This window comes from Panthera leo, chromosome A1 (assembly GCF_018350215.1).
Source record: "Panthera leo isolate Ple1 chromosome A1, P.leo_Ple1_pat1.1, whole genome shotgun sequence".
NCBI lineage: Eukaryota > Metazoa > Chordata > Mammalia > Carnivora > Felidae > Panthera > Panthera leo.
Window position 1 is genome coordinate 103,617,435 of NC_056679.1, and position 27,760 is coordinate 103,645,194.

The 27,760-nt window shown below is 35.5% G+C and overlaps 2 pseudogenes; one reads left to right on the forward strand and one right to left on the reverse strand.

Annotated features, from left to right (window-relative positions):
- Positions 1 to 27,760, reverse strand: part of LOC122217165 — a 368,936-nt pseudogene that overhangs the window by 273,879 nt on the left and 67,297 nt on the right.
- Positions 22,369 to 22,522, forward strand: LOC122203060 (annotated as a pseudogene).

The following is a 27,760-nucleotide window of genomic DNA, read 5'->3' on the forward strand; positions in this document are numbered from 1 at the left end:
TCGTGGAATTCTTGGTACAATAAAGACAAATAAATACAGGATGAATTACAATTCCACATCAACTTAGTTCTTCTCAGCAAATCATGTCTCTTACAGTGTGTGTTTGGCGGAGTGGGTTTTAGTAGGTGATGCTTACAATACCTCCCAAGATAAGTATGGTTGTAGTTGTTATAAAGATAAAGAGATGAGACTTACCCAAGTTCAAAGCTAGTAAGTGATCATACTAGGTTTTGAACTAACTCAGGTATTCAATCCAGGCTGATGACATTTTTATACACAACCTTCTTACAACAAATTTGGGGCCACACTTTTCCCTTTACCTCTTAGGTTTCTTTTTAGTTGGACCTGAGAATAAAATTCACATAAGGCAGGTCTTAGGATCTATCAACAGGAAAAAAGCATACAAATGTATTTAATACAAGTTTTACTTGACATCAGAGCCTTCATAAGGAATCGAGGATCCAAAGAAATAGCAAAACCTACCTACTTTTATATTATGTTGAACAAGGAGACACAATTGTGGAAACATGACTAAGCTAAGTGCAAAAGCTACAGGAAGATAACATATTTTAACAAGGTCTGTTTGTATAAGATTCTCTTGGTCTCAACTTTTCATCCTTCATAATTAGAATGTTATTTGCCTTCTGGTATATGGAAAACATCGTTCATATAGGAACTTTATCTCCTTCTTTTAATAAGAAAGAGCAAGGTATTTTTCCTTTATTTGAGGTTTTTCCAGCGCCTTTAACTCAAAATAATCGATAGGTCAGATTGGCATGCTTAGCAGTGGCATGTTCCAAACTCCTTGTAGACCAGGTCAGAACAGCAGTAGTGATGGTTAATTTTAATTAGAACGGAGATTTGGAGGGCCCTGGGTTAAGGAGCTGACTCGGATTTAGCTTCAGCTCATGATCTCATGGTTCACAGGATCGAGTGCCACGTTGGGCTCCAGGCTAACAGCACAGAGCCTGCTTGGGATTCTCTCTCTCTTTCTTTCCCCTTTTCTCTCTCTCTCTCTCTCTCTCTCTCTCTCTCTCTCTCCCCCCCCCACCCCCACCCTTCCCTGCTCACTCACTTTCTCTCTTTCACTCTCTCTCAAAATAAACAAACAAACATTAAAAAAATAGATTAGGAAGCTCTCTTCAACCATTGGGGAAAAACAGCCATGTTACTGCAGACAGTCTCACTCAGAAGAACTTAAAAAAACTGCAAGTTGGGAGTAACTTCAAAGAGAAATAGTAACAATGCTCCTTCAGTTTTTTTACCTTTCAGCAAACAGGTTTATTACAAAAAGTGCAATATTCTATTTATCTTCTCCAAGGACAGGGACCGTAACTATAGTGCCCAGTGTTCTCACAAGCAATTAGTGCTTAGCATCTTAAGGCCCATTTGAAGGAATGAAATCATACAGGATTTTCTCCAAATTTTCCCAGCATAACATGGCACATCTCCTAGTAAACAACTGAATTTTTACATAATAAATCCTAAGTACAGCTTTCTAATGTGAAATTTATGTTTTTTTGTCACTAAAGGCAGAGAAAAAAAACTAAAACTATAGAGGCATCATGCAAAGTTGTACTGCTCTTAAGCATATAAAAAAGCAAAGCCATCCACTAATTAAATGAAAAATATCCTCCTCTGAGAGAAAGCAGATTGGAATATTGGCAAGACTCCTATGTTAAATGACTATGGGATGTCATATAACATCACTGCTTTGAATGTTGAAAATCATACTACTAGATTTCCCACTTTACATTTGGATAGAACTAATGTTCCTATTATAAATAGCTCTTAGTTTAAGTGTGGTAGATATGGGTAGGAAGTACTTGGTAAACATCATTTTAAATACCTCCAGAAGTCCATACCATAGAAGAAGACTTTTAAGTTTATTTTTTGACAGACAGATAGAGACAGCACAAGAGGGGGAGGGGCAGAGAGAGAGAGAGACAGACAGACAGACAGACAGGATCCCAAGCAGGCTCTGCACTGTCAGTGCAGAGCCCGATGTAGGGCTCAAACTCATGAAACATGATATCATGACCTGAGCTTAAATCAAAAGTCGGATGCTTAAATGACTGAGCCACAGGGTTCCCCAGGAAGAAGTCTTTTTTTTTTTTTTTTTTTTAAGCTCACTGTGTCATGAATCATGATACAGATTAGGAAACATGCACTGAAATCAGTACCAATGAAGCACAGTTATGTGCTAACAAAGCTAGGTGTTATCCAGTGAATAATAAAAGATTATATCTGAAAGTCAATCCTTACACTATTTTATTGTTTTAGACAACAATATATACCTTCATGGCTTAGTACTGAACAAATGATAAAATTAAGAAGATGATAAAACCAAAGCCATTTAATTTACAATTTTTAGGGACTATGCCAAACAACAATCGACAACAGCAAAGATAGTGACACTCAAGAGTGTTTCATATGATCAATAAATGATGAAAGCATTTCTTCATGAGCATGATCATTCCAGTCAGTGCCATTTCCATAATTTCAGATGGTTCGCTGAGGTGATATGCATCAGCAATATAGCGATACCGTATATGATTTCAACTTGTAAGTTAAAGGCTAGAATAGCAAAACTTTTTTTTTAATGTTTTATTTATTTTTGAGACAGAGAGAGACAGAGCATGAGCAGGGGAGAGGCAGAGAGAGAGAGGGAAACACAGAACCTGAAACAGACTCCAGGCTCTGAGCTGTCAGAACAGAGCCCAACATGGGGCTCAAACTCACAGACCGTGAGATCAAGAACTGAGCCGAAGTCAGATGCTTAACCTACTGAGCCACCCGGGAGCCCCATAGAATAGCAAAACTTTTAATTTAATATGTAAGACAATAAGGTTTCTTAAGAAGATTGATCTGTGATGTAAACGTTTCGGTCACCTGAAGTTTGAATCTCAATATGAGCAATTTTCTCCACTTACCAGTGAAAGAAACCAATAATAGTTTTGGGCAATATACAAAATACATTCAGCACATGAAGGAATATATTTCTAAGTGGTCTATAACCAAGAAGTAAATTGATAATCCGCTTGCTGCTATTTCTCAAGTTAATAATATTCAACCTTCCATGTTTTTAATGTAGTATGAATGTTGAACTTAATATCTTTTGTGAGAAATCCCTTCATAATTTCAGATTAATGTTTAATCTAAAACTATGCATAACTGCCTTACAAAGCCATGATGCATTTTCTGACAGCCTCAATGGTCTATGAATAATAATTTTCGAACTCAAAAGAAATAACTTAAGATAAACCAACATCTGGATGTGGGACTGAATCAAGCTATACATCATCAAGCAGAAACAGATACATCAGAAAGAACTTGAGTTCAATTTCATCCCTCCTAATGATTTATTAGTTTTCAAGACTACATCTTATTTTCTTAAATTGTGATAAACTTTTGCTTTTCCCTGAACTTTATCTAAAACCGGTATCCCCCAAAATATATTAAAAACCCAAATTTTAAGGGAAAAGAGAAATGCAAGTAGTTTGGCTAAAGCACCATCATGCTTCTTTGAGCTCCTTTAAAAAAAGTGTTATTTTTAGCAAAATATAAAAACCCATTTCTAACCCATCACCCTGGTGACTAACTTCCCCCATTTAATATGTTCACTCAATTCCCAGAGCTAGAGTTTACAAATTCTCTTAAATTCTTCTTGAAACTTCCATCTACCTCCTGACAAGCATAAGACAGTAATCAGAAACTGATTAATGTTTCCTCGTGGGGAAAAAACAAGGAGAGCATGCTGCTCAAGGTGGCAGAATCATTCCTTGTAAGAAGACAATCAGGTTGGAAAAGAGAAAAATAGCAGAATGTCTGTTTCTAGTCTATGAAGTAATTCCTCCCTGTTAATTACCTCAAGGTATATTCGCTTTAATCTTTTCAAGGTGTGTTGACAGCGTGAATTATTTTAATGATGAGGAAGAATACCCCCACAAAGCACACCATTTCTAATTCAATCAATAACATTCACAGAAAACAAGTTTTATCAATTCATATAATCCTCACATTCTCTACTAACCCCAAAAAGCGACACAGGACATGTTATTATTAATGATGTTAATATATCAAAAGACCCTCAGTCTGCAGCTAGGACAACATTTTGTGACCACAGCTTCCATTTCTCGTCCTAGGACAGCTAATTGAACTGTTTAGGGAAGTCAGGGCCAAGGAAGCGCCTATCTTACCATATTACCTTTTATTCTCGGAGTTCTCACCAAATGGTTCCAGGGATTTTTTATAACAGAAAGGGATTCTCAACGGAAGCCTCCCATGAGGATTCTGAGCAGGGAGACAAAGGCACACGTCCACACAAACAACACAGAACCAGGTCCATTGGATCACTATAACTTCCATGTTTTGAAAGACTGTTCCCATTACAAATGAACAATAAGGTGGATTTCTGGTGGTCGAATATATTCAACTTCCTTCTCACCAAAAAACACAACAAAACAAAAAACCACTTGATTCTATCACTTGAAAAAGAAAAGATAGGGAAGGGAAAAAAATAGAGAAAACTGAACTAAAATTCATTCTCCTTATTTAGCTTTCTTCTAACAGGCAAAACAAGTTGAAAGCTTTTCTGTTCAAAATTAGATTGCTCTTAATACTGAGAGGGATTTTCTTGCCCTTTTTTTCCCTCCTCTCTTTACAGGACACTGACTCTGGGCCACCTCTCTGCTTCTGCTTGCTATGCTCAGGCAATGACCTACACAAATCCAAGGTTAGGCTACCAGGCTGGACAACGACTAAACTCCTACCCAGCCGTATAATGGAATTCCCCCATGGCATCATGCAACCCCAGACCATCATACCTAGCCCCTCTCAGAGCTACATTCTCTCAGATCAACAACACTGGTTTCCAGGACTTCCATTTTTTTTTATATCTTGACTGCCTCTCCTCTAGACTTTGACACATAGTAACAACCTTCACTCACTGCCTATTCTTTTCCCATCCTGGCAAGACAGTGACAGCAGAGTCCCCCCAGATTCCATGGGTGAAAGACGGACAGAAGACAAGGGAGCAGGCAGGATCCAGCTTAGCCCTAAAGCCCACAATGTTCACAAGACAAAGACAATGCCAATCTCTTGCTACTAGCCTGCGTAACTTCCCTCGGGCACTTTGGGCAAGAAGAAAAAAAAAAAGGAAGAAGAAGAAAGAGACTATGAAAAATCTTTGTGGAGGGAAGGAAGTGAGGAAAATCTTTTGCATTTGTGTTAGCCACATATTTCATGGCAATTGATTTGGCTTTGCCCCTGAAAAAGCTTTCCGCACAGCAGACATGAAGCTTTTGGTGATTTCTTTGTTCAAGGTTAACTTTCTACACGTCTGATTTTCTCCTACTCACCTAGCTCCGCCACAGGCTTTGGCATACAGAACATTCCAGAGCAAAATAAAATAAAATGAAATAAAGCTTCTATTGTCTGCTCCCAAGCTTGCCTTATTGGCATTTTAAAGCAGTATTCAACTCTTCTATACATGTAATTTTCCATCAGTTATTCTGCCCCAGGGTAGAACACCAAGAGCAGAGGAAAGGAAGGAGAGACAAGCCTGCCTGGAATCACCTCTCTACTACTAATATCTGTCAAGGTGCACTGATGAGCATCCCTTCTTCCTTATACTGTGAGAACTTTTTTTTTTTCCTCCTGCAAAACTGACATGAAGCCAAAAACTCCCAGTGAGGAAATATTTTCGTTTAACTGTGCAAAGGTCAGACAAAAATGTGCTGAGGGCATCTGATTTTTCAACGCATATTAATCTCGGTTTTGCTCCCCCACAGAGACCCTTGAAAAGCAGTGGGAGTCAGGGCAGTGTCTTAATGCAGATTTCTGGCAGGCAGAGTTCAAGGTTCTGTGGGGTGACAATGACACGGGTGGTCAAGGGCAGAATTACACAGCTCAGAGACATTAGCTAGCTCCCTTGCTGCTATTTTCCTTTTAATGTAGATTCTCAGTCTTTGGAAGGAATCTGTTAAATGGTTAAGTTTAAGTTAGAAGCTACCTCTAACCTTAGCCCAATTCAATTACTTCCAAAACAATCCTACAATTCGTATCCATGAAACCTGATGAAAATTAACGAATGATGGATGAAACATACCGAGAAGGAAATGTTTACAGGCTTTGCCAGTTGTTGTTTTTTTTTTTTTTTTTAATTCTTTTTAAAGTTCTTTTCTATTTCTTTTCTGGGTTAAGAACAAGAATGTGCCATCATCTTCTGATGAGACTAAGCACAGCATTTTCTTGCCTCAGATGTATCTTACTAAATAGCTTCTAAAGATATTCTTCCCTTCCCAATCATAGCAAAAATCTACTTAGTGTTTTCCAAATCAGACCTCTTACTGTGTCTTAAGTTTTACCTTTATTATAAGAAAGGTTCTTTTATTTAAAACCAGTTACTTCCTTTATTATGGTCAACAGGGAATTTGTTGATACACTCCAGTGATTAAAGTGCCAAACCCAAAGAACAGTCTCCACTCACTACAATGAGCAGAAATCCAACAATAAAGGACATTACCGAATTAAAAGGTTGTGCAGGTATTCGGTAACAGAAGATTCACTTCAGTGCTGCCACAAACACCATGGTTTGTTTCCAATGTATTTTTAGCCAAACACCCTCCAGCTACTTCAAGCAAATCCACCCACCGGGTGCTGGGGAGTGGGTAGGAACAGAGGCTAGTATTAAGATGCACCCACTTACAGTTACGTGGCCACTAAAGACTCAAGATACATTTGTACAAGAATTCTGCTTCTTTGAGTTACATTCTCATTAGAGAAAATGGAAAACACTTTTAGTGCTTTGAGGTTATGCTATTTTCACATCACATGCAAAGCTGCTTTTCAAAATCTTAGATAAAACTTTTAGATTAACAGCTACTGTGTACAATCTAGCCCTAAGGCAAAGAAGGATGGAAAGATTAGGATTTCTTTTTTATTTAAATCTTGCTGTTCAATCATGGGAGCCAGCTGAGCTCTAGGGGGAAAAGTCAGGAAACAGTAGAGCATGAAAAGTAAGCACTTTAAATTGATATCCTTTCAAAAATTTCCCTAAACCTGCTTTTATCAGACATCAAAAGTAGTTGAAGTACATTTACTAAGTTGTTTTTATTCTAGTATTTGGAGTATACCGAAATCTTTCAAATGGCAGTTAAATCAAACATACCCAAAGTAAGTTGCCAGGGTGTGTATTTAAAAAAGAAAAAAGGCTTGTGAAATAGGGTAAGTAACGTTGAACTATTTTACATGACTTCTATTTTATCTTAAGAAACACTTTAAATTCACAACTGATTTTGTCCCTAGGACAAAAACATGAAACACCACTTATTATCTGTGGATTTTAAGTTTTGATTCTGCCTCTTATAAAAGACATTTTGTATTTCATTATCATTATTATCAGCTAGAGCAATACGTATATATTGAGTAATTACAGGTTTCTAAATTCTTTCCTTGTCTTGTAAGTGCTAATATAAAAAAGGAAAAAAAATACATAAGTGAGACTAATCTTCCCTAGTTAAAATAAAATCTTCAAGTGTGACATATTCCATAGAAGGGCTTCTTTCCATGTTTCCCAGTCTTGAGAATAAGAAATGACTTCATACAGGAGCTAGATTTGAAGAATACCATGATTTCTTTTTTAAATGAGTCCTTTTCTTGTTATTACATTTAATATATAAAGAAAGATGATGCTTGCTATCTTAAACTGTATCTTTAAATATATATTTATATACATTTATTTATTTATGCCTTTCAAAATTGAATTGTGAGGGTTGATTCATGATCTTCAGAAGTGAGGGATTTGTAAGAAACATAAAAATGCTTTAAGAAAATCTCATGTATTGCAACAATTAGCTCATTTAATAACCTTGAATTATTGCCATTGTTACAAATGTAACACCTCAAGTTATTTGTCCTTAATTTTTATTGTTGAATGGATGTGTCCAATGACTAGAATAACGGGGGTGTTGTGAACTGTAGATCTGGACACTTGTTATATCTGTTCTCTATCAACAAAAACCAGACATGATTTTAGCATGTATAGTTTTTTATGCAGCACAAGGATATGCCCCAATATTTTGCACAGACTGCTAAGTTGCTTGACCTGCCTGAATGTGTCTCACTTGGCTAGAGATGGCCTGTCAAATCCATCACATACTGATTGGAATAGATTACTGAGTTGATGGAGCACTGGGATTAGACCCATCTTTCTGCAAGAGACTCTGTAATCATGATGAGAGGTTATTGTTGCCTGTGAACTCAAAAGAGACAAACCACACTGCACGCAGGGATCAACTCCAGCTTTTTGTTATGCAACAGACATTGAAAAACAATACTCGTCAGGACATATGCCACAAAGCCCAGTGAACATCAGAAAGGTCTGTTCAGCACTCATAAAAAGTAAAGCTAGAGCATTTTAACAAAAAATAATACATTTATTTGGATGGCTTCCAAGTAAATTATATATCTTCTGGAACCAATATGTCTGCTTAATTGAAATTCAATGTTTTATTTTTGGCTTTATACAGAGAACATGGTATCTTTTAAGGCAATATTCTAATTGATTTCAAATATAAATTATATTAGTTTACTCATAAAATTAATATATAGATACAGAAAAGTATATTTTATAACTATATAATGATGTGAACTTGGACTGAGAGAAGCTGATATTGTTGGGATTTCACTGTGTTACAAAACAAATACAGAGCTTTGCATAAAACCAGGTTTTTTTTAAATGTTTTAACCTAGGATATATGATAAGCTCCTGTTAAGGACATATTTTGTTCATATAAATTGTACCAAGAGTAAAATGCATGACATGGAGGATGTGAAATACACTCTCACTGAGCTGTCACTAATGTGTCATTTTTCTTTCTTTGACCACTAGAAAATTTATGTATCTGTTTTCTTTCAGTTCTTAAATGAAGCAGGATCACATTTTAAAACCAAGCCAGTTATCCAGCAAGGCCTGTGCCCCCAGATAAATAGGTGAAATAAGAGAAGTTCATATACACATCTGATCTCTGATAGGTATAGAACATTCCTAGTAACATCTCCTTGCATAATGTACTCTGATGACAGAAAAGCAAAAATGTTTATTTTCCATATTATCAGAAACATGGCATACACTCAGAAAGGGGTTTCTTAAGTACAGGACCACATAAATGCATTTACTTTTAACATGAGAACACTAATTTTCCTACTCATTCAAAGAACAGCTATTTCCCTTGTGGAGTAGCAATCAGAGAGATTTGGGAATGATAAAGAGGAAATACATTTTTCACAATCACCCATGGTCTGCAATTTCTAAATTTTGACATTTGCTATCAAAGATAATGTGAGGTATAATAAACAGTACCTACTTTGGAGTCTGTTAGATATATTCTAGTATCTTTACATATATGTTTTCAAAATTATTCTTCCTAAGCTTTTTTTTTTTTTTTTTTTTGAGGTAGGCATCATTATCTTTATTTAATAAATTGACAAAGCAAGTCTTAGGATACTTGTCCATAACCACAGAACTGGTACAAAGGAGCTAAAAGTCAACCCCAAATCAGTTTAAATTGAATTTAACAGGCGGAAAAAGGACCACATTAGAAAAGTTACAGTGCTTTCCTCTTGTGCACTCAGAGCCACTGATTTTGTATGTGGCTAGATAGAACTGTTCAATAGGCATTATTTAAAAAAAAGTAAAGTTATACTTACCTACAGCTCCCATCTTGCCCCACTTTATATATATCATACTATATTGTGATTGACTTCATGTTAATTGCCCCCTTAAAATCTAAGACTAAACTATGCTTTTCAAGCGACGGGGGCTATGTCTTGTTCATTTTTGTATCCCCAGCAGCTAACAGAATGCCTGGTTGTGACAAAAAAAAAAAAATTATACGAATAAAAAAAAAAAAAGATTCACTGCAAAAAAAATGGCTGTTTAATCTTAGAAGACTATGAAGGAGGTCTTAACCAAAAAATCCAATCCAAAATTATTTATATTCTACTTATTTTTATAATAAAAACCCAGTATTATATCTATACCTGTTAATAAGGAATCAGCCACAGACTAGTGACCACAGTGCCAGATGTAGCCAGCACTACTCTGCGTATATGTCATCTCGGCTCTGGTATATATACCAGGTAGTTTTCTATAACTGAATTTTGTTTCCTGAAATAATTTCTGAAAAATAGAACAGGAATAACAATCACTTTGAAGTCCTTCATGGATTCCAGAATTCACTTTTTCGCTCACTCTATACACACATACTTACTGGACACTCTCTGGGTAACAGGTGCTGAAGATACAAATATGAATGAACGTGTTATTATCAGTGCCTCTCACTGGAACATAAACTACATGAAGACAGGATTCTTCGTATGTTTTGTTCCCCAATTAGCAAAGGGCTTGCAGAGAATCGTTACTCTACAAATATTTGTTGAATGATTGAATTGAATGTATTATGCTAGCTGAATTCTGCTCTTTTACTCTATTATTAAAGGGCACAGATTAGGGCTCCTGGGTGGTTTAGTCGATTAAGCAACTGACTCTTGATTTCAATTCAGATCATGATCTCACAGTTTTGAGACTGAGCCCTGGACCAGCTCTGCATTGAGGCAGTGAGCATGGAAACTGCTTGGGATTCTCTCTGTCTCTCTGTCTCTTTCTCTGCCTCTCTCCCACTTGCACACACATGCTCTCTCTCTCAAAATAAATAAACTTTAAAAAAAATGACAGAATTTAGGGGTACCCAGGGGTACCTGGGTAGCTCAGTCAGTTGAGCAAATGACTTTGGCTCAGGTCATGATCTCACAGCTAATGGGTTCAAACTCTGCATCAGGCTCTGTGCTGAAAGCTCGGAGCCTGGAGCCTGCTTTGGATTCTGTGTCTCCCTCTTTCTCTGCCCCTCCCCCACTCACACTCTGTCTCTGTCTTTCTCAGAAACAAACATTAAAAAACTAAAAAATAAAAAGGACAGAATTTGATGATACTGCCACATCACATCATCCAGTTTCCCATGTGAATTTATTTTAAAATAGAAAAATGCAAAATGGAAGGAGCGTTCTTCTAACATTTTTAGAGAATGTAGGTAGTTTTAAAGGAGGCTTCTAATTTCTGTGATATTTACAGAAGTTGGACAAAAACAGTGGGCTTAAGAGAAGGCTCAATTCTCGTCAAGTCACCTTTGCCCAAGTTGCTGATATGCGCATCTTTTTCCACATCTGAATCATAATGAATGAACATAAATATATAATTGTCAATAGGCAGAAATATCTGCAAAGAGAGACTCAGAGAAAAGTAAGCAGGCCAAGACATGACCCTGTCACTCCAGCACCTAAACAAATGTTACTAGGCAGATAGGCCATCGAGAATTTTTCCCAGGGAAGGCAGATGCTTTGGACCTTTTGATAGTTTTAAATTGCCTTTCTTTGTGCAGGGATTAAGCTAAGCAGCTCTATAGAATTTCAAAAGAGGAAATGTGAACTTAAAGCCCAAATCAAAGATGATTCACTTGTCTTGGTCTATTGATTTCATATGTTCATAGAAAGGAGATTTTTTTTTTAAGCTGTTAATCTTGTTCATATTACATCAATAGTGTAAAGGCTGAGAGAGCACCAGGGATGTTTAGAAGCCAGTTTTATGACATCTAAATTATTCTGCTTAATAAAATAACACAACATGGGTGCTTATATGTGACCCCTGGCTTATATGTGACACTGTCGAGTCCATCTGTTTTCAGGTACACTTAAAACAATTTACAAACACCTATGCTCTCAATAATAATTGTAATCAGTTATAGAGATAGAAGCGTTCTAATTTGGTTATCACCACTGTCTACACATGATTATGGTCGACAACTAACAACAGTTCATCTTTCTCTCATGTGACACATACCTATCCAACCCTTGTGTTCCACTTCCTTGATAATAAATAATACTAACTTACAGTGAAGCTAAAATAATAAATATATAAACTTTTTAAAAAACTCAACCTTATTTGATGCCTGGGTGGCTCAGTCAGTTAAGCATCTGATTCTTGATTTCAGTTCAGGTCATGATCTCACGGTTCATGAGATCAAGCCCCACATAGAGCTCTGTCTGCTTGGGATTCTTTCTTTCCCTCTCTCTCTCTGCCTCTCCTCCATGTGTGAACACATACACACTCTCACTCCCCCTTTCTCTTTCTCAAAATAAACAAATGAAAGTCATCCTTATATCTCACTATTCCTATCCAGTAAAAATAGTTCTGATTTTATTTTCTAATGTTCTTTCTATTTGTGAATAGAAATTTACTCAATTTACACTGCCATTGTTTTTTGGAAATTTTTGTTTCACATCTACCTGGATTACTGTCACAGAACCACACTACTTCGACACAGATGTTTTGAGCCTGGTTCTTTTACTGCAGCTATTGTGGCAGCTGTGAAGTTTTAATGTTATCTCCCACTCAGATATGGAGGTCTAGATATAAAGTATTTTAGGTCTTCTCAGTAAACACAATCAGCCAACAAGTGGAAATTGACTCCCAATCAGAGATGCAATGGCTAGAAACATAGCCAGCATGCAGTATTCTGGCAGAAATGTGGCATATCCAATCATAAGAGACCACTGAAATAACTGGTTATCTTGATACTCCTGAGCCCAATTGTAAGGCAACAAGGCAGGCAGCAGGCAATGAACCAGAAAATGAAGAAAGGACATGTTAACACAGTTGACAGGGAAATCAGCCATTCTTTCCACATCCTAAGATCTGCAAACCATTTCACCTGCCAATAAACCCAATGAGGCTTTGGAGATGGGCTGGGGACATGGATTGCTAGATAATTCTCTGTTGAGGGAAGGTTTTAATAATGCAGGGGGAAAGAAAAGTTTTTCACTCCAAAAGAGTACTGGTTGAAGTAAAGAAATTTCCAGAAGAGCAAATGCAAAAAATCTCACTGGTTTGCACTGCTTCTGGTATGTCAGAAGATGAGCCTTACACAAAACCATGGGCCTAGAATAATTGGAGTAAAAATCCCAACTATATTAGAAAATTCTCTACTTTTCTTATCAAGAAAGAACTATTCACAAGAGAGTGAAAAGTAAATACTACATAGACTTGCAGGAGAGATTTTCATAAAATGGAAGTGCCTTCTAGAAATAAGACTTGATGTCAACAAAGGGGATTTGTACATTAAGGACATGAGGGCCATTTTCCTCTCACAGAGAAGAGAGGAAGCATCTTTGGGCAGTCATGAGTGAGGAGCCCACAAAACAGCAGCAGCCCATGAAAACTTGGTCATGCTAACAAAGAGTGATGGACATCCTGAAAGCAGGAAATGAAAGGGTATGGGATGCAGAGGTGAGTTTGCCAAGATCACAGTAATGTCATGAGGGGGTCAGGGTGTCTCAGGTCCATCTTCCCAGGTCAACCACATGGCCATTTTCACTCTAGAGCCCTTCTTCTGTCTTGATTACTAGTCAGAAAATGAAGCATGGGTTCTCTCTGTACTTGCATTTTCAAATCTATCTGGAATTGCTATGCCAACAGAGAGCCAAGGTAAACATCTCCCTTTCTCTCCTGCCACCTATTCCCTGTTAATTCTGCCCCTGACTCTCCAATTCCCCATCACCCAGGGAATCTATGCTACTTACAAGGGAAGGAAATCTTGCTCTGAGTTGCTACATGTTTTCATAGCTTTGAGTTCCCTTGGGTCCTATGATTTTGAAACCTAAACTGTTACTCCTCTTCTCAGCTGTAACAAACTTTTCCTAAGGCATGGATGTGGCAAGTTCTGGCTCCTGACCAAGTGGGAAATAGGTCAGGTTTATAGGAAATACAAAGAGAAAGGCCACCAGTTCCTATTTCAAAATATTATCCCATCACGGTGTAATGAACCCTTTCTGTCAAATAGAAATTAAAGTGCTTTTCCTATTGTCATAATAAATTGTCAATAATTGTCATAGTACAAGAAAGCTTGGGATAATTCAACTGCCAATGAGAAAAAAAGAACATGCACAGGTTAGAAAGATAGAGGGCTACATCATTTCCTTGCAGAACAAATTTTGTTATTTATTCATTCATCCACAAATACTGAGCAGTTGAGTGCCTGCTCTGTACCAGGTTATAGACTCTGAGGATACCATGATGTATAAAATAGACAAAATACTCCTTGACCTGAAAAAGTTTATATTATTGCAGAAGACAAAAATTAAGAAATAAAAACAAATTAAATGTTGTATAACAATGTTAACTATTACCAAAAAAAGCCAGAAGGGATATACAAAATACTAAGACATATTAGAGGTTTAAACAGCCAGAAAAAGGCCATACTTGAAATTAAGATGTTTAAACAAAGATATGATAAAAGTGAGGAAGAGATCAGGGGTGCGTGAAAAGGGAAGATCAGGGGTGCCTGGGTGGCTCAGTCAGTTAAGCATCTGACTCTTGGTTTTGGCTCAGGTCATGCTTTCACAGTTGCTAAGATCAAGCCTTGCATCGAGCTCTGTGCTGACAGCATTTTCTCTCTCCCTCCCTTTCTGCCTCTCGTCCGCTTGCACTCAGGCTCTCTATCTCTCTCTCACTCTCTCTCTAAGTAAATAAATAAATTTAAAAATTTTTAAAAATGTGCAGTCACTTGGAGTATAACTGTTGATAACTATGGGTCACGATTACTGATAATTTACTCAATTATGCGTCATGCTGTAATTTTTACCTATTTTACATTGTTTACTCTTGACAACATCTTTATGACCCAAATGGTATATTAAGTCCACTTCCAGATGAGAAAACAATTGAGAACAAATTTCTAATTTCACATAACTAGTTCATGGCAGACCTTAACTGTGAACACAGTACAAACTCATATGAAATCTCTGATCCTGTGAAGCTCTACATGCAAAGAGAAGTGATGCCCCACAGATTCTAGAGAAACGTTCCGTCAGTTCCTATATAAAAGTCCTTATATTACTCACTAACTTGCTTGAATTCAGATGGCTCTGTGGATTCACCTTTCAGTTTAAACAAAATTTACCTAAGATCAGTATCCCAAATATCTTTGCATTTTGGCCTCCTTCTGTTCTTGCTATTTTTAAATACTGTGTGACCAAGGCCTTGATTTAACCTGCTGCCATCTACCATCGTGAGGGACAGATAGCTCCTCCATCCCCTTGGAATGAAGACAAGAAAACTGTGTGCCCTATATTCTGACATTTTTCGAGTGTAGCATTGCCCTTTTGCTCATACTAATCCCCGTTACAGCATAACTTCAGTTTATGATTAGAAATGAAGACTCCCTTTATGAATAAATAGTAAACATAGAAAGACAAAAGGGAAGAAAGGGATCAAAGTACTAGATTTTTCCTTATAGAGTAGGCAGCTAGCAATGTGACAAAAAAAAATGGAGAAAGGCAACACAATCTATAAAAATCAATTATTAAATTATAATTATTTATAATATACTCATATTTTAATCATATACTATTAAATTATAATTATAATATAACCATATTTTAATCATATATTATAATCATAATTTATAATTATATTATAAACAATTATAATTATATGTAATTGTATATAATTACAATTATTAAATATTAATTGAATTGATTAACTTTTGAAATGTTAAATTAATTATTTATTGATTATATTTATATTTATTATATTTATATACTTATTAATATTTGATTGTTTATTAATATTGATATTAAATATTAATTAAATGTTAAAATAATTAAGTATTAATTTATTAATTAAAATATGGTTATAATTATTAAATTATTAAACAGTAAGTACTTAAACTACATTACAAATGCCTAACATATATTGTTGAATTGAATTTTATTATTTGCTTCACATGGATTTGGCTTGGCTACCATCAATCTAAAACTTTTCTCTCTAGGTCTGGGTTTCCCAAACTTGACACTGTGGTTATTTTAGGTCAGATAATTCTTTATTATGAGACTGCACTACACATTGTAGAATTTTCAGCAGCATCCCTGATACCTACCCAGTAGATGCTGATAACTCACATTCCCCAACCATGACAAATAAAAAAGTCCATGATATTGCCAGGTGCCACCTAAAGGAAAAAAAAGTCTCCTGGTTGAAGACCACTTCTCTATACTATTAGCAAAACAATTAGATTTGTAAACACAACAGCTGTGTGTATGTTTGTGTCTGTGAGTGTGACAAAAAGGCCTTAAAGATGGAAAAGTTTTTTCAAATAAGTTCATCCGAAAGTTATGTGACAAAATGCTTAGAGAAAAGTCCTGTCATCACCTCACAGCAGTGTTTTCATGTGTTGTGGTCACTGGTATCAAACTAACCAGTCTAGAAGTGTGGATGAGTCATCCAAATTGCCCCTTCACCCTTCAAGTGTTTATCCAGAATTCTTCGGAACAGTAGTGTTGGTTGAAACCAGCATTTGTCTATAAAAACTCAGCAGGTGGCAGTGAGAGATTCATAAAAAGAGAGGGACCTCAGAGATCAAGTCCACTTCTCATGGTTTATAGGACAAGACACTGAGGTCCAGAAAATAGAGTCTGCACACAATTTATCATGATAAACCTCAGCGATTCAGACACTAGCCTGAAATTTTCAACAATACAGGTATCGAACAACAGAGGCACAGACTTAAGATGTTAAAAGTACACTCTTCAGTCAATTTTCAAGGTTTTAAAAGTTAAGTAAGATAAACCAGAAACAAAATAAAAATGTTTTTCAAACTGAATGCACAAAAATTAAAGATACCAACAATGTAACCTTTGCCTCAGAATCCAACAATTTGCATTTGTTTTCTCTTTATAACACATGATTACTTAATATCAATGAATTGGAAATGGTAGATTTCTACTTCTGCCTTATACTTGTAAATTATGCCTACTATATAAATTATTTGGCAATTGAAAAAAAAATCAATTGTTAAAGAGTAAGTACTTCGACTATATTACACACACCTAAAATATATCGTTGAATTGAATGGGTTCACAGTAGGAATAACCAGATTACAGTACCCACTCCACAACTCTGTTTTGGCAAAGCTCACTCCTGAGACCAGTCCATGTTTCATTTTTCACATGTATCATCTTAGATCCTCATGATAAAATCAGTGTCATGTACCTAGCACATTAAACAGTTTGAATCAGCAAGGAAGAAATTTGGATTTTATATTTTAATTCAATCACTGCTTTCTCGGTCCTATTCCTTTGCATGTATCAACAGCCCAGAGATACATCAGCAATTGTTATCTCCTAAGGAAATATCCAAGCAAATAATTATTTACCAATTTTTCCTGTGTGTAGCCATTCCCAATCTCTGAGTGGTTCTCTTGAAATTTTACTTATTGATTGAGGAGTTATGCTATCCATATTAGGTTTGGTGAACATCTGAAGATTATTTAGTATATACTGTCCTCAAGTTGGAGACTTTGACCACAATCCCGAGATTTAAAATTCCATTCAGAACTCTGTAACAAAAATATTAAATTTGTTCTGGTTTCAGGTAATGACAAGGTAGCTTATATTAGAAAACTCTCCTACCAAGAGCAATTTTATATGGTATACAAAATATTACAAAACTATTGTTCAAAAACACTGGAGACCAGGTAGTAACTATAGGTGTTAGGAAATCTGAAAAAAAGGGAACTAAGATGAGACCCAAATGTATGTATTCCCCACCTTCAGCGAAGTCTCCAGGTCTGTTGAAGTAGATGATACAGCTTCATCAGAACATACTAGTTTTACTGGGATGACTAGTCAGGCATTAAGAGTTCAAGGCTTCCAAAAGAGAAGAAAGTTAAAGGGAAAATCCGATAAAGATGGGATCCACAGAAGAGATCCTAAAATCTAAGTATGAACTCTGCTAAAATTCTTAAGTGACTCCTGAACTTAGAGAAAGTCTAAGAGGTCCAGGAAAAACAAGAGCTGAGAGTTTAAAGAAATTAACTGGTGATTTCAGAAGCTGCCCACCACCTGGGACACAGACTTAGGAATTCAATCCGTCAGGGTGATAGAGGCTTGATAAATACTTAACAGTTATACACTGAAATTCTATTAAGACTACAACTTATGAGTGAAGATCATGTTCCACAACTAAGAAATCTATCCCAATAGTAAAGGCAAAACTGAAATGAACCATTCCAACAGCCCCGCCGTGACCAAGTGATCTACCAGTAATTTAATTGCCTTTCAAAACAAAAGGTAGCATTTTTCAAAGAAAGACAAAGGAAAAATGGGTCTCTACAATGTGTTATCCACAATGTCTATTAATCAACTATAATAAGACAACCCAGAAAATATTACAATGATTAAAAGAAGAAATATGAAATAGAAATAGATCTAGAGGTGACCCATACTTTGAAATTAAATCTGCTAAAGAAAGCATAGGAAAATGAAGTATGCGAAGTGAAGAGATGAAAATATAGGAAATTAAAAATTAAAAAAAAAAAGAAAACAATGAAAATCCTTGAACTGAAAAATATAGTATTTGAAATAAAAAACTCATTAGATATGATCAATAGATTGGACACAAGGAAAAGAATCAATGAACATAAAGATAGAATAATAGTAGTTATACAAATTGAAGCACAGTGAAAAAAAAAGCATTGAAAAGAAATAGTTCTCAAAGACTTATGGATAGTGTAGTGATCTATGTTTAAGTGAAACCTCACAAAAGGTAAAGAGAGAATGAAACAGAAAACATATTTGAACAATCACTGGCCACGATATTTCTAGCTATGACTGGAAGACCAGCCCACATATTTGGAGGAGTTTATCAAAACCCAAAAATACAAACACAAAGAAATGCAAAACTAAGTTCCTCGTAGTCAAATTGTGGAAACCTTAAAAAAAGAAAAACAATAAGATAAAAAAGCCCTGGAAAAGAGAAACAATATATTCAAGAAAAACACAAGAATAATGGAATCCAGTGAACAATAAAATGACACCTTTTAACTTCTGGATATAAAATAACACTGTCAACAAGAATTCTGTATCTGGTAAAAATATCCTTGACAAAGTGAAAGTCCTTTTTCAGATAAAACAAGGCTAAGAATTCATCTGCAGACTCCTAAGAGATGCCAAGAAAATGCGTCATGCATGGTGAAGGGAATAATACCTGATGAGAATTCATTTGAACAAAAATAAATGAAGAAAACAAAGAGAAGTAAATATATGGGTAAATTTAAAAGACTACTTTTCCTTCTTATTTTTTAAAGAAAACTCACTAAACAAAAGTAACAATATATTGTAGAGTTCATGACATATGTGTAAGTAAAATATAGGACAGCAGTGGATTAGAGAATGGGTAATAGTAAGTGGAATTATTTTATTATAATATTCTTACGTTATATGTGAAGTGGTAAAATATTCAACTAAGTTGAAAAATTAAAGATAAATTGTAATACACCAGCATCACAAAAGAGAATATGATTTGAACTACACAGGTCCATTTATACACAGATTTTTTGCAATAAACACTAAATACAGTAAATACACTTTCCTTATGATTTTGTTGTAACATTTTCTTTTCTCTAGCCTACTTTATTGTAAGAATACAGTATATAATATATATAACACAAAATATGTGTTAATCCACTGTTTATGTTACCAGTAAGGAGTCTGGCCAATAGTAGGCTATTAGTAGTTAAGGTTTTGGGAAGTCAAAATTACACGTGGATTTTCAGCTATCAAGGGAATCAACACCCCTATCCCTCACATTTGCAAAGGTCAACTGTACAAGGTACTAGGACTTAAAAAGCCATCAGAGAAGAAAGAATGAAATACTAAAATGTGTGTATATGTGTATGTACTTAAATGTGTGTGTGCGTGCACGTGTGTGTGTGTGTGTGTGTGTGTACTGATGGCAGGGAAAAAGAAACAAAAGAGCAGGAACAAAAGCACAAATAGGAAACAAACATTAACATTACAGATAAGCCCAATTAGGTACATTGTGAGTTTATTTACTTATATGAATGGATTAAACACTCCAACTAAGAGGAAAAATTGATTAAAAAAATCAATATCCAACTAAATCTTTTTTTTCTAAATATGCACTTTGAATATAAGCACAGGTATAGATTTAAAGTAAATTATGGGGAAAATATACCATGGAAGCAATAAGCAAAAGTAAACTCGTGTGTATATTAATCTCACAAAAGTATACTTTAAGACAAAACATTACCACAAATAGAAAGGTTTACTTTATAATAACAACTCATCAATTCATCAAGAAGATAGTAGCAAACTAAATGCTATTTGCCTAATAAAAGAACTTCAAGACACATAAAGCAAACCTTACAGAACCAAAGGGGGGAAGAGATAAACCGACAATCATTATTGGAGATTTTAACACCCTTCTATCCATGATATCTTGATCAAGTTAGAACAAGTGGGAAAAAATTCAGCTGTAATATCAAAGATTGGAATAAGACTATCAATCAACTTCAACTAAGTGACATTTAGATAGCACACAAAACTTACACAATTCACTTTTTTCAAGAACACATGTAACATCCACCAGGAGAGACTATGCCCTGAGCCACACATTTCAAAGGATGCAAACATACAGAAGAGACTCTCCAACTATCATGAGACTGAATTGTAAACCAACAATAAGACAGCTAAAACATTCCCAAATACTGAGAAACCTATGGGTAAAGGAACAAATTGCAAAGAAAACCATACATGTTTCTAAGTGAATATTAATAAAACATAATTTTTCAAAATTTTGGGAATGTTGTGAAAGCAGTCCTAAGAGGGAAATTTATACCCTTAAAACGCTTATGTTAACAAAGAATAAAGCTACCTTCACAAGAAACTAGCAAGAATAAATGAAAAAAATAAATAAGCAACATAATAAAAACAAAAGATTAATCAAAAATGTCCAAATCAGTAAAATAGAAAACATACTAAAAGTAAAAGAAAACCATAACGCCAAAATTTGGTTATTTCAAAAATATAACAAAATTGATAAATGCCTAGGTGGACATATGTATGACATATATATGGCATATATACATATACATGTATTTATGTGTGTTTGTGTATACATATTATATGTATATAATATAAACTATTACATATGTATATAATACATATTATTATATATACATGTAACATATATTATTATATATATTATATATTGTGGGGAAATAGGTTCTACTTACAAAAATGGGTTAAAAAAAAAAAGCTTAGGGCAGAAAACCACCACCACGGGGCAAAACCACCTGAGGTCAGCTAGTGAGCTATTGTAATGGGATCACAAGTAACTTGTTATACCACCTGCAGGAAATTACTTTCCATCTAAGTCCAGTATACTATTGTACTTTACTCACAAACTCCACTTACCCCCCAGACCCTTTGCTTCTTACACATACAAGTTAATGAATACTGTCTGGTTGTTTTCTTCACATTCACCACGTGGGTAATATCTTGTGAGCTCAATAAATATGGAGACAAAAACCCCTGTTCAGAGCTCTCATAGCCTCTCGGACATCAGCCTCTCTAGTTTTCAATTTTGTGTCCATTCTCTTGATGGACAAGAGAGAAGTCCAGACTCATAGTCTGCAACAATATATTACGTATTATATACATACACATGTGTGTGTGTGTGCATGTGTGTGTGTGTGTGTGTGTGTGTGTGTGTGTGTGTATATATATGTAATCTGTAAAATGCAAAGAAATCTACAATGACCAAAAACAAAACAAACAAAAGAAACTGGTGTTTCCTAGAGTCACTCAGCATACTAATTTCAAGATTCATCTATGTTACTAGGTTTATCAGTAATTCATTTGTTTTCATTACCGAATAGTATTCCAGTGCATGGATATGCCATGTTTTGGTTAACCAATTACTTGTTAATGGATATTTGTGGTGTTTCAAGTTTGAGGAGTTATAAACAAAGGTATTATAAACATTTGTATAAGAAAAAAATTTTAAATAAACATCTGGGTACAAGTATTTGTGAGGACTTTAATAAATACCTAGAAGCTGAATGTCCAACTCCCAAACTACATCCACATTTAACTTACTAAGAAATTTCAAAATAATTTTATAGAGTAATTGTAGATGTTTATCCCCATGTTAGTGTTTAAGAGTTCAAGGGGCTCCTGGGTGGCTCATTTGGTTGAGCATCCAACCTCGGCTCAGGTCATGATCTCGCGGTTCTTGAGTTCAAGCCCCATGTCAGGCTCTGTGATAATAGCTGGGAGCCTGGAGCCTGCTTCAGATTTTGTGTCTCCCTCTTTCTCTGCCCCTTCCCTGCTCATGCTCTGTCTCTCTCTTTCTCAAAAATAAACATTTTAAAAAAAGTTAAGAGTCCCAATTGTGTCATATCTTCATCAACACTTGCTTGAAAAGGTCAGTTTTAAAATTTTAATCAATCCACACTTATCTAGCAGGGGAGACACCATGATCACTAAGGTGGTTTTCCCAGGGCAAGGCGTATCCATTGCACTCCAGATGTGCTGACTGCTGCAATTTCCTCAAATGAGGCCTACTCGACTGCATAATCTGTGGTAGCGGGGGACTGCATTCGTGAAAGAAAGAAAAGAAAGAAAGAAAGAAAGAAAGAAAGAAAGAAAGAAAGAAAGAAAGAAAGAAAGGAAGAAAAGGAAGAAAAAATTAAATTATAATCAATCTAGTGACTATACAGTGATATCTAATTGTGATTTTCATTTTTTTCTGTTGAGCGATTTAAGCATCTACTTTGAGTAAATTTGGCATTTGTATATTTGCTTTTGTGAAGGGTCTGTTCAATTTTTTTGCCCATTTTTAATTGTTTTTTTTTCTTTTTTGGTTTTATTACTGAGTCACACAAGTTCTTTTTATGTTCTGGATATGGTTTCTTTGTAAAATATATGTATAGCGAATATTTTTCCCTTTACATAGCTTTCCTTTCATTTTTTAAGGGTTTTCTTCAAAGAAAAGGTTTAATGATAAAGGCAATTTTTTTTTGTAGCTAAATGCTTGTTAGTTTATATGTAAGAAATATTTGCCTATTTCAAGGCACCAAAGATTTTCTCCTATATTTTCTTCTTCATTTGTTACATTTATTTATTAATGTTTTTATTTATTTTGAGAGAGAGAGAGAGAGAGAGAGAGAGAGGGAAAGCACAAGCAGGGGAGGGGCAGAGAGAGAGGGGGACAGAAGATCTGAAGCAGGCTCTGAGCTTACAGCAGCGAGCCCAATGCAGGACTTGAACTCACAAACTATGAAATCATGACCTGACCGAAGTCAATGCTTAACTGACTGAGCCACCTAGGCACCCCAAATTTTTTTTAAGTTTATTTATTTAAAAGAGACAGAGCTGGTGGGGGAGGGACAGAGAGAGAGAAAGAGAGAGAGAAAGAGAGAGGGAGAGAGAGAGAGAATCCTAAGGAGGATCTGTGCTGCCACACAGAGCCCAACAGGGGGCCCAAACCCAGCAAACTGAAATCATGATCCGAGCCAAAACCAAGAGCCAGATGCTTAAGCAACAGAGCCACTCAGACTCCCTTCATTTGTTATGTTTAAACATTGACCCTTTTCAAGGTCATGTTTGTTCTTGGTAAATGTTGATGTTATTTATTTTTATTTTGGCAGAATAAAAATATACAGCTGCTTCAGCACTATTTGTGGTGAAGAATCTTCTTCCGATAGAACTGCTTTGGTATTTGTGTCAAAAATTAACTGATTTTATCTGTGTCATCCCATTTCTGGATTGTCTATTTTGTTCTACTGACACGTTTATGCTTTTACCAATACTGTACTGTCCTAACTATTATAACTTTATTGTTATCTTTAAATCAGGCAGTGCAAATCTTCCTATTTTGTTCTTTTAAAAAGTTATTTGACTATTCTAGGTCATGCACATTCCCATGTACATTTTTGAACTATGAAATTCTACCAAAAAACTCTACAAGAATTTTTGTTGGGATTGCATTTAATCTATAGACCAATTTGGGAAACTTGCCATGCAATTCTTTTTATTTTCTGTAGTCTTCAGTGAAAAGCTCTTATGCATGTTCTATTAAACTGTCTCCTTTAACATTACTAATTTCACATATTACTTCATGTAATTGCTTTTTGGGTTTTTTTGTTTTGTTTTGCTTTTTAGTTTATTTATTTACTTCGATAGAGGGAGTGTAAGCAAAGGAGGGGCAGAGGGGGAGAGAAAGAGAGAGAAAATTCCCAAGCAGGCTCTGTGCTCAAACTCATGAACCATGGCATCATGACCTGAGCTGAAACCAAGAGCTGGATGCTTAACTGAGAACCACCCAGGTGCTCCAATGTAGTTAGATTTTTTCACTTAACCATGAATTCATCCTCAAATAAAACTTTTTCTCCTTCCTTCTTGACCTTAAGGGATTTTATTACTGACTGTATTTCGATAGTTAGGGCCAATAGTACAATGTTGAATAGTAGTGTGAGAATGGACATCATTGCCTGGTTCCCCATCTATGGAGGAAAGCATTCAACATTTCTTCATTGAGTATAATGCTAACTATAGGTTTTGGAAACGCCTTTCATCTATTTGCAGTTTGCAGTTTTTGTTGTTATTTACCATAAAAGAATGCTGAATTCTACCAAATGCTTTTTCCTGCATATTCTCCATAGAGTATATAAAATGTTTATGAAATATTTTAACAGCTTGCCAATGTCTAGGAAAAAATTCTGTTGAAATTCTTATTGTGATTGCATTGGATGAAGATCAATTTCTAGAGAACAAACAAACAATATCAAGTGTTCCATTCAATGAATATATACTTCCACTGAGTGGCAAGGTCTTCCTTAATTCTTTTCTTCAGTGTTACATATATACATACATTTGTTAAAAGTTGTCAAATAATTTAATTGTAAATAATAATTTTATTGTATGTAAATTCTACCTAAATTTAAATAATAATAAAGTACCCCTTTTACTTTCATTTAGGAAATGCAGGCTCACAGGGAATGACTGACCAAACACCTAACTCAAGGTTTTGGGTTGTTTGTTGGGTTTTTCATAACAGTACCTAAGATGGGGCACCCAGGTGGTGGTTAAGCATCCGACTCTTGATTTCAGCTTAAGACATAATCTCACAGTTCGTGAGACTGAGCCCCAAGTGAGGCTCTGTACTGACAGCATGGAGTCTGCTGTGGATTCTCTCTCTCCCCCTCTCTCTGCCCCTCCCTTGCTTAGGATGTCTCTCTCTCTCTCTCAAAATAAACATTAAAAAAAAATTGTAAAGACTTTAAAAAAATTATTTCTAAGACAAACTAAAATACCAAGTTCTTTAGTTCCAATTAATAAGAGCATCCTTTCCACTATTATTTCTTATTTCTGAATCCTATATAAAATAGTAAAAGAAGCATGGTGTAATGCGATCATCAATATTCTGAAAGTAAGCACAAATGTGGGGTGACACAGGAATTTGTACAAGTTGAAAAAATAACTTTCTAAATCCTATTTCCTTTACTGAAATTTTTAAAGTGTTGCAAAGCTACATTAATCAACACTTAATACAGATCCTAATCCCATTACCAATCTATTCATACAATATTTTCAAAATAGCATGTTAATTTTATAATATTAAGACTGGGTCATAGTAACACTACTAAAACATAAACAATGTGAAAAGTAAACTCTGATCTATGTGTACTGGCAATATCTTGCTGAATACTATCCCCTGGAGTAGTCCGTAAATATTTGTTGAATAAAATAAATCTACGAGAAGAGTTAAAATGCTTTCTTTTTATCATAAATTTTATGAAGCATGTGGGGTTATGAAGTAGGAAGCAGCAATCAGAATACTGCATCTAAAACATAAAATTCTCACTATGCTTCCTCTAGTGCACACAAACCACATCCATTAGGGAAGCAAAGTTGATGCAGCATTCCACATCCTGTAGGAGACAGAAATGCAATGTATTTGAAGAACAAGGATATGTTCTAAGACATTGTAGAAACTATGAACAGCAATAAGATCCTTTCTACCTCGTTTTCAATATGAATCAGTAAATTAATACCAGGCTTATTTCTAAGGATAGAAAGAAGGACTTTGCCCTGAGTCTAATGAATTTCAAGAACCAGGGGGTAAAGGAAGAAGTCTTACCTATTACCTATGATACTGCCATGCAATATCTTGGTCACCTTCTCAACAGCAAAAAAAAAAAAAAAATCATCTTGAATTGCAGACAGATGAAATACATCCATTCCAGGGGAAGGGATAGACAAGAACCAAGTGTGTAAAATGTATAGATGATAATAAATACTATGTAGAAAAAGAAAGCACAGAAGGATAGGAAGCTATTTGTGTATTTTTTAATGCTCCATAAATCTCAGTTTTTATATGAAATCTCTTGATTTTGAGTGTTGACAAGTGATTTTTTTAAAAAGGAAGCAAAATGATAAGGGCCAGTATTGCACAAGCCAAACAAAACAAGGCAACTCTGGGCCAGATCTTAGCAAATGCAGCAGGGTGAAAACTCTATGCTTGTTGACATGGTATATGTGGCTTCACATTCTAAAGATTTAGAGTACTATAAATTGGCCAAAACAAGGAAATTCAACTCAAAATATAAAAGAAGCATCGGTGGAGTTTGGAATTAGAGCAATCCTAGTTTACTGTAGCATAAAGAATCACAGATTCATTTAGAGCTCACAGAGGTGACTTGGGGTATGGGTGCCCCATATGCAAAAATATATGGAATTTAAAGGGTACAGGCATTAACAATTTTACAAAAGGTTGAAGGATAGAATATGCCACCCCAAAATATACCACTTTGGCATACTGATTATTTTGAAATGTAGGCATTTGAAAAACAGCAAATGCAGGGAGAAGCTTTCTTTGAACTTCCTTTATCCTCTTATGTTTGGAAGATAAATCATCCAAAAGGAAGATAACCATCATACAGGTCCTCCCTGCTAGGTTCCTCAATCAGGGAAGTTTGACTCTTCTCACAAAAAAGAGACTAGAAACCCACACCACACTCCAACATTGTTGCAAATGGTCATGCCTCCATTTTATTCTCCCAAGGACCCACACACCTTTCCTAAAAATCATTCACCCTACTCTGACAGGCTCTGATGGCCCCTTCCCTTTCCCTTAATAACATGGTATTTAATGCTAATTTCTAAAGCCACCTCTGTGAGTTACTCATGTCCCCTGGGTATCTTCCCTGTGTACATGAGGTATACACGCTGCTAACCTTCCATTTGTTTTTCTCTCGTTAATCTGTTTATTAAGGATTCTTAGCCAAGAACTCAGAAGAGTAGAAGGAAAATTATTTTTCTTCCCCTGAAAGCCCAAAGGAAGGATAAATTATATTGGGTCCACTTAAAGAAAAGGAAAGTCTTCACCTGTACCCAAACGATATCCTTGTTCACAGGGAAAATTAAAAAAAAATGGACTAAGGAAAAGGTAGGATGGCACTGAGTTATTCAGTCCAACTACAATTTTTAATGGGTGCACTTTAATGGAAATTTGCCATCCACAGACTCTCCCTGCAGCTTCTTAATCATATAAGACCCGGCACACTGATATTGTCATTTTTGCTGATAAGGTTTTTTTCATCATTTCAAAGTTCTAACTTTTACATACATTCTGGGATTCATATCCATCAGAATCAACCTAATTATCTGTCTTATCCACAAAGGTTAACTGAAACTGCTACCTTCACCATGAAGACCCTCAAGGTTTACCATTTCACAGTTTATTTTTCTAACCAATGTGTCAGGTTGTATCCTCAGGAAGAGGATAGATCGCCAGCCCATGGCACGTCATCCCCAATGCCATCTGGAATCATCTTATTGA